The sequence below is a fragment of the Caretta caretta genome, chromosome 4 (genome assembly GCF_965140235.1).
Source record: "Caretta caretta isolate rCarCar2 chromosome 4, rCarCar1.hap1, whole genome shotgun sequence".
NCBI classification, from domain to species: Eukaryota; Metazoa; Chordata; order Testudines; family Cheloniidae; genus Caretta; species Caretta caretta.
In genome coordinates, this window is record NC_134209.1 from 125,907,595 (window position 1) to 125,916,524 (window position 8,930).

Consider the following 8,930-nt stretch of genomic DNA (forward strand, 5'->3'; position numbering starts at 1 on the left):
TACAACTTAACATTGACTTATATAGTTTTGAAACTATACTACGCAGAAGAAAAATGCTACTTTTAACCATCTTATTTTAATGAAACAAGCACAGAAACAGTTTCCTTACCTTGTCAAATCATTTTTATTAAACTTTCCTTTTATTTTTTAGTAGTTTATGTTTAACTGTATTTGCTTTTTGTCGTTGTCATCTCTGCGGCTGCCTGATTGCGTTCATACTGGATGGTATGTTTTCTTGCAAATGAGGTGTATGGTTGACTGGTTAGTTTGTAACTCTGGTTTTCATAACTCTGAAGTTCTACTCTAGGTTGTAACAGCATTGGTCCCACTACAGATCCCTGGGAGACCTCACTATTTACCTCTCTCCATTCTGAAAACTGACCACTTATTTCTACCCTTTGTTTCCGGTCGTTTAACCAGTTACTGATCCAGGAGAGGGCCTTCCCTCTTATCTCATGACTGACATCATTACCTCTAGGTCTGCCTTGTTAGGGAGGTTTAGGCCCACCACAGCATAGTGACTTTCACCTCTACTAGATCTCTGAGACAAATCCAGCTGGATTTCATGATTGTTAGTACCTAATACTCTGGAGGGGTCCAGTAACATCAAGCATAGCTGTACAAAACTCAGCCATTTCACTTCACAAGGTTTCATTTAATTCAATATTTGTACTATTGCACTTCTCAACTTTTGCTTTGAGTTCTCGGTTCAAATTAACCCCAAACTTGTTTGAAGTAGATTAATTTCTCCTGGCTTCACACTGAAACCATAACACAATCATGGGCCCTGCTCGAGAGCCCTAAAGCTTGGAGTTTCAAGTTTGTAGCAAATAGAACTAGGTGAATTCCTAATGTTTCTGTTTACACTGTACAGATTTACATGGCTGAAGCGTGCAAAGGTTTTGTGGGGGGAAAGGCCAATCCAACATCCCTAATCAAGTTACAGGGCTGCAACACAGACCTCCTCTTGTAATTGCTATTCCAGCCAGTGTGGTCAACAGCCAAATCCCCTCTCCATGCTAGTTGCACAGGTTAATCCCAGATAGCATTGACCCCTCCTGTCCCCTGCACCAGCATTGCCCTCTATATTGGCCTATGTGGGGCTGACATGGAAAACTCCAGTGTGGCGTGCAGGAGGAGACAAAGCCATGTGGCTGCTCCATCTGCTGCCTCCCACATAGCCCCCTTTCCTCCCCAGCATAGGTAGAGAGCTTTGCACGAGCCCTCTGTGCTTGGGTGAAATCTGTTTGTGAACATTTCACACAACCTTCCTCCACAGTCTTCCTACATAACAAACAATATTAGTGATGCTAATCATTGGCATTTATTTACATTCCTGATCATTTCTTTTACCTTTCTATACTGGGTTTCACTTCTGGGAACAACACTTTATCTGTCACTGCTAGTTAGCTGATGGTATGTTTTCTGCAGTAATACTTTTTAGGAAGCAGGCTGTTTAAGGAATTAATGTAAAATGCCAGATGTCGAAAATTCAGAGGAAGGTCCATAGTTCAAATATCTGACCTCTAACCACCCCTGTAATACCCAAATGTTTCCAGATATTTTTAAGAAGTGTTTTACTTTTACCTTACCAGGATATATATTTATATGAGTGTTTTAACATCGTTAGGAAACATTAGGATGATTCAGCGCATGGTGCTGGTGCTAGATCTAGAGCCTGCAGTCTGGTGGCCAAATGTGTTGCCCTCCTTACACCACATATTTACCAGAATCAGGCTGTTCCTCTTGCCAGCTAGCTAGTGGCATGCTCGATGTATAGCTTCTTCATTATTCTGGCCATAGCTAACACATTGGGTTAACTGTGCTTACAGTTGAGTAGTCTGCATGGAAATTCTGAGCTGCTAAATTTGAACCAGGAGATTGTTTCCAGTTCCTGGGCATTGGCTGGGAAGTTTGGGGTAGAAGGGTCAGGAAACACAGACCTAGGGGATCGTGCGATAGTGTTGGCAGGCTCTCCACACACAAGCCTGATGATCCAGGCTTCAGCTGCGTTCATGCTGCAAAATGAATGCGATTGGACCTGCGCCACACTGGGACTTGGGCTCAAATCTATATCCCTCGGTGAAGACACAGGCCCAAGTCTTGAGTTTTCTGGCATGAGTCAGACGGCTTTGTGCGTGCATGGTTGGGGATGGGGCTTACTCTTGAGTCTGAGCCTGGGTTTGCTATGCAGTGTAGACATACCCATTGAGGCCAAGAATTTAGTAAGAAAACAAAAAGGGACTGGACATCTTTATCGATTAAAAATATCCAGAGTTATCACAATTTACTATAACATACATTTTTGAAGGGCTATTAAACCTTATGGTTCAGGACTTAAGCCAATCACTAACTATTACAGATCAGGATGAGACCTATCGATACAGAATAATGGACTAAATGGACATTAGGAGCATAGAAATTGCCATGCTGGATCAGACCTATGACAGATTTGCCACAAGTCTAAAAGATCAACTAACAAGCAACAAAATGAAAAAATAACTAGTTCAAAGCCAATATAGCATCTTTTTCTTGAATCATATATGTCGCCCTTCTTCTGGGTGTTGTCAGCAGTAACAGGACCAGTTCAAATAAAGAACAAAGAAACACCACTGGCTCAAACTACAACCCAGAATTTTTGGGATCACTAAATACCTTACCAAGTATACTTATAAGACAACACTTTCCAACTCATAAGCACTGAGTCCGTGTATGAAACAAGGGGAACTAAATTAGTAGGGAAAGGAAACACAACATCAACTTGGGAAAACAGCAACAACATATTGTGACATTCCCCTTTGGTGTTATCTGGACTGGTGATCTGCTAGGTCACTCCACTCCTTGACTCTGGGTGCCAGCTTTACCCTGCTGTGCTGTGAGAACCCCCACTCCCAGGCTGTTCATGCACAGCCTCTATCATGTAAGCTGCTCCCGGCTATGTGAGTGAGCACTTTTGGCCAGCTGCTGCTTGGACTGCGCAACCAAATGACACTAGCCAATATCTCCAGTCCCAGACACAACCTTAGGAACCTCTGTCTTGCAGCGTCCAGTTATGCCTGCTGGACGCTGCAAACTTATCAATTTCTTTGTTAAATTGAAGAACTCCATATATGTACCAGCCTTGTTATCCCAAGGGGAGTCTCTTCAAACCAAACACTCTGCTTCAGGTAGAATAAACAAAAAGATTTATTAGCTACAAAAGTAGATTTTAAATGATCGTAAGTCAAAGCATAACAAGTCAGATTTGGTCAAATGAAATAAAAGCAAAACACATTCTAAGCTGATCTTAACACTTTCAGTGCCCTTACAAACTTAGATGCTTCTCATCACAGGGTGGCGGATTGTGCTTCAGCCAGGCTCTCCCCTTTGATCAGTGCTTCAGTCGCTTGGTGCTGCGTCTATAGATGTAGGTGGAAAAGAGAGAAAGAGCATGGCAAACATCTTTCCTTTTTATCATGTCCTTTCTTCCCTCTTGGCTTTGCCTGCCCCCCCCCCCTTCAGAGTCTGGTGAGCATTACCTCATCCCAGTCCCAAACTGACCAAAGGAAGGGGGTGACTCACTCAAGAGTCCACAGATCCTTTGTTGTTGCATAGGCCAGTGTTCTTTGTTCCTGTCAGAGTCTGGGCTGGGTTTGTCCCATACATGTCCTGATAAGGTGTGAACTGCCCCTCTGCGTCTGGAGAGTTTTTGCCTGGGCTTGCTTTAAGCCATGAGGACACATTCTCAGCCTCATAACCATTGTTCCCTCTAAGCTGTGCGCATGTGTGTTCGCACACAGATCCTAAACCCCGTGCACATGGTGAAACACTGCATGCACAAAAATTTGTACAGAAGCACAAAAATTTGCACACACGACCTGTCAAAAATTTGCACAGAAGAAATGTTTTGCGCACATGGCCTGTCAAAAATTAGAGGGAACATTGCTCATAACTATATACATGACATTACAACCTATAACATTACTATAACAATGATTACTATAACAACAATGCTCAGTGCATCATGAGCCTTCCGAAGACACCCAACGTGACAAACTTTGCATTAGATACCACACAATCGTATTAAAAGGATGAACATGGGGGTGCTGGGTGTTCCCCCGAGGTACAGATCGTTACACATATTTCAATGAATGTAAGTAAATCACTCCCCCAAGGTAACTCTAGAAGGAGTCTGTTAGCTCTGTTCCCCACCCGCCAGTGCGTACATCCAATAGGCAAATGTCCTTTTACGATGTCACTTTCTCCTTCCCCATCCACTAAACTCCATTCACAGTTTGGTGTCAGTGAGTAGCATAGTCAGGGTCCTGATGTGCATCCAGGAACGCCTGTCTCCAGACCTCTGGGAAGTGCTGTTTGGTCTGGTCCTGAGACTCCACCATCTAGCCCAGCTCTAGTGATTTCAGCTTTATTTAGTGGCTGCATAGGAGAGGCCTCACCAGAGTTCACTCAAAGCTCTATTGTGGCCTTCTGTGGCTTCAGTGAAGAGCCCTCTCTGCATTGTACCCTATCAAGGAGCCACCCTACCACTGCATCACCAACCATCACAAAGTCCTCTCTTTGCATCGTCTCTCACTGTGAGACTCTCTCAACAGCACAGGAGCTCCAGCAAATGGGACAATCGTGTATAGGACCCTTGAACAGACTTCTTGCAACCAGGGATACACACTTCATTTCCCCTCAGTTCAGTTCCACCATGCAACCAATTCTGAGTTTGTGTACAGTTATGGTGGCTCCCAAAGTGTCACTAGAGGAATTCAGGGTAGAAAGCTTATGCAAACAAAGCCCTCTCTGTAGCCGTATTTCACCTGGTTCACCAACAGAGGAGGGAAGAGAGTTCCTTACCCTTAGGAACTTCCATTCATCTAGAATTCTGGGGAACTAGTTTATGCAGGTGAAGCAGCTTTGTGGCTGTTCTTCTGCCTATTTACCAACAGATGGGAGCAGAGAGCTCCTTACCGTCGAGGGCATCAAGCCATTATTTCCATTTTTTTCCCTTTTTGACCCATCGAAGCTCTCAAGGTGCAGAGTAACAGCTAAAATTACAAACATTTATCAACTTCCCTCCTTTTTTTTTAAATGGAAAGAGACAACAGACCTCCTGAAAAGAAACCTCAGCCTTAAGCAATTTCCAGAGTCCCAGACTAATCTCCACTGTTGTGTTAAAATGTGTCAATATTTGTATAGGGGCAGAACTTGCTCATGTCAGCTTAAGATAGGAAATGTCTTTAATACATGAGCAGGTGAAATAAACAGCAGGACAAATCTTTCTACCTTGTATCACCATGTACTAACAGAAAGGATTTGAAGAGCTGGCCAGAAATTCATCACTGTACAGAACTGCCCCTCCTGAAAGAAGAGACAGAAGCTTGGTAAAAAGTTCCTCTTTCCTCAGCTTATTACTATTATTTCATGACACTTCCACATGATGAAATAAGACATGATAGGCACAATATAGCTGGTACATCCATTTCTAGAGGCATCACACCTCATTATTCTTACTGCAAGATGGTTTCTGAAACAAATGATATGTTAAATATTATTTCTAGCCAGCCAGGCATGCACTTTGTGATCTCTAATCAATGCTGTTGAGTAAAAGCAGCTGGAAAATGCTTCCCAAAAATTGCAAGTATTTTGCAGCACAGCTCATACCGGATGATCATTTCTTAGTATTTCATTTATGTCCGCTAAGGAATATTCATGGAACGAATCAATGACTACTTTGCAGTTAAATTATTATAGAAACAAATTCCCTGATAAGGGAAGATACATTTAAAAAGTGTCCTATTTCCTAGTAAAGATAAATATCACTTTGTAATAAATGACACTTTGACACTACATAAAAATTCAGCAGCTGAAATAAATTACCATTGGAAACAACATGCTAGGTACAAAGCACTGATGTGAAGTTTGAATATCAAGACTTAGGCACTTATCCTGCAAGAAATTCTGTACAGAATCCTGTGCCTTCATGGAGCACACTGGAGGCCCAGGGATCCACCCATACTTCTTCCACGGTCATGGAGCTGAAAAATCTAACAATAGGAAAGAATAAGCACATGTAAGTTACAGAGAGAAAGGAGAGCTATGTCACAGCAATCAAATATTTTGGAGGAACATGTCTCTGAATTTGTTCCACAAACAATTTGGTTTTGAAAGATTTTTGTGTCACCTGAAATGTAGCAATTCTGCCAAGCTTCAAGACAGGTGCAATTGTGGAAGATGTTGAAAATAAGGAAAAAAGAAGACCCTTTTGCTAGATAATTCACACTTCCAAATCTTTCCTGCTCCACATAACCAAACTACTACAACTGTTAGTTACTCCATTACTAAAGGTTCAAACCATGCTGATGACCCAAGTTGAGGGTCAACAATATGGTTCCACAGAATAGAATTTCTGTTTTGTTTTGTTGTCTGAATTAGGAATTACATACAAAAAACCTCCAATAACTTAACATTAAGGTTACATTGTCAAACACTCAAAAGTTAAGAAATGCCAGAATTAAATCCCTACTTTTGTCACAGAGTTCCTGTAAGAAGCTGGGCAATCCACTTAAACCAAACTATTCACAAGTGACCATTAATTAAGTGTTCCTCGTTTTCTGGGTGCCCAACAGGAGACGTGTGGGGACAGATTTACAGAAGGGCTGAGTGCTTACAACTGCAACTGAATCAACTGGAGTTGTGTTTCAAATGTATAAAAATGCTAGGTACTCAGGAAAATCAGGTTCCCTAGGTCTCTTAAGTTAGGCATCCAAAGTTAGTGGACACTTTTGATGATTTCAGGCTTCAATTCACCAGGGTATAGTGAAGATAAATGTCTGTGAAGCAGTCAAATACTATGGAGAAACACCATAGAAATGCCCACGAGGAAATTATTAATTTTGTGTTTGGTACAGGTTTTGAATGGTGTGCAGTAAACAGCACTCAAGGCCCACACCTTAGATAAAAGAGGATAAAAAGAAATATTGAGGCAGGAGTCCTAGAAAAAAATTAGTATGTGAACATGCAACTAAAGACTGTCATAATTCTGGCATTTCCTAATTTTTGAGTGCTTTACTTTGGGACCTAAACATTACTTTTAATGTAGTTTTTTGGATGGAGCAGATATATATTTATTGCACATATGTGTGTGCTCACATGTATGCACACACATCAGACTGTGATTCAACCATTCAATGAACAAGTAGGTCAGACCCCAGAAATTCTCACTGGGCGCTGAAATACACAGATACCAGGAGGTCTGCAGGATTGGGAAAGAGATTTCTAACAGCTTCTTGGTGCCTCTGCAACTTGCTGGCAACACCCTCGGGCCCATATGTAACACTGCTCATACCACCTCCATAAGGGGACATTCTGTTAGATATTACCCCAGTTATCTCACCCAGTTAGTGCTTACTGTGGTTTCTATGGTTTTCTAACATGAGAGGCGCACTTGGCCCTATATTTTCTGGTCCCGCTACTGGTTCTGCAGCAGCATTTATCTGGAAATCACGATTTCAGAGCTGTGCTGACATCGCTGATGAAGCAGGTGCACTGCACAAGCAAATGTGCTTTGGCAAGATAAAGTATTATTTCAGCTGAAGTTGTGGTCCTGAAACAAAATCCATGATGTTCATTCCAATTTCACTGCGGAGAAAAAAAAACAAAGTTTGTCAAATGGAAAATTATTTTCAATCTCCTTGCAGAGTATTACAGACAGGAAAAAATTACTGAGGTCTTCACTCCATTTTTGCCTTGTGAAGGAATTTAGTGAGAGACCTAAAGACTAAGTAAGGCCTCAGCTTTTCAACCCACAAACATTGCTTTATAATACTGCATAAATGACATGACAGCAACTGGTGATTAATTAAAGAGAGTGTATTGTGCATTGGAAAAAGCAATATATATTGGCCTGGATCCTCAACGTCAAAGGATTTGAACCTCAGGTTGAATTCCTAATGGCTCTGCGTCTTGTTTAATTCACAGGTGACATGGCTTCTGAACTAGCTGGTCCCTACTTCCCATCTTTTAAAGGGAGAGAAAAAATATCTACATTTGTTAACCTATTTCAGTGATGTGATTTTACGACCAGAATTTCAAAAAACAGAGGATCATATGCCTACATGCATACCAGTACTGAATACACCATTACTGGACTTGTTCTTACCACTGTGGCATTTGTCTTTACCAAATGGACACACTGTGAGCATATCATTCTGTGCCTAAAATGTTTATCCAGACAATATGCTTCAACTGCTGTTTGTCATGTTGATTGTACTCATGTCACTGTTACCTCATGCTCCCAACATCAGTTTATTGAATACACATCCTGTCTCTCATCTTATTCTTAGATTGTAATCAATTTGGGGGCAGGGAACATCTTTTGTGATATACACATACTGCCTAACACACTATGGCTGGTGCCTTATGGCACTACTGCAGCACAAATAATAAAACACAACAATACATTGCTTGGAAAGCCTGCCCATAATATTATTTTCTGCAGTTGTCTTACACAGCATTTGCCAAATATTTACAGTTAGCCACATAAAAATTGGATTTATAAATTCAGAGGTGATACTTGATGGTGCCTATTGCATATCAGTACTTCAAATCAGAGTAAACAACTGTATGTCGGTGCAAATTGATGTAAGGGATTGTTTTAGGGTTGCCAATTTTGTAATATATAAAAACTGGACACTCCAGCAGGAGTGCCGGAACCTCCCCGCCCCGCCTCTTCTCCATGAGGCCGTGCTCCACCTTGTGCCCCGCAGGCCCCACCCCTGTCCCTAGGCCTCATTCCTGCCCTAACTCTTTTCCGAGGCCCCACTCCTGCCCCTTCCTCTGGAGGCTCCACCCCCCATTAGCTCCTCTTTACCCCTCCCCGCATCGCTCATTGCTCTTCCCCTGTCCTCCCCATCCCTGCATGGGTCAGGAGGGACTTGCCTGCA

General features: G+C 42.0%; 1 long non-coding RNA gene across 1 annotated transcript; it reads right to left on the reverse strand.

Moving 5' to 3' along the window:
• Positions 1-3,223: 3,223 nt before the first annotated feature.
• On the reverse strand, positions 3,224-7,622 carry LOC125636166 (uncharacterized). The gene is made up of 4 exons (XR_007356492.2): positions 7,397-7,622; positions 5,866-6,032; positions 5,272-5,346; positions 3,224-3,398 (listed from the first exon to the last, which is right to left on the reverse strand). It is a non-coding gene; the product is annotated as an uncharacterized LOC125636166 (long non-coding RNA).
• Between the last annotated feature and the right edge of the window lie 1,308 nt (positions 7,623-8,930).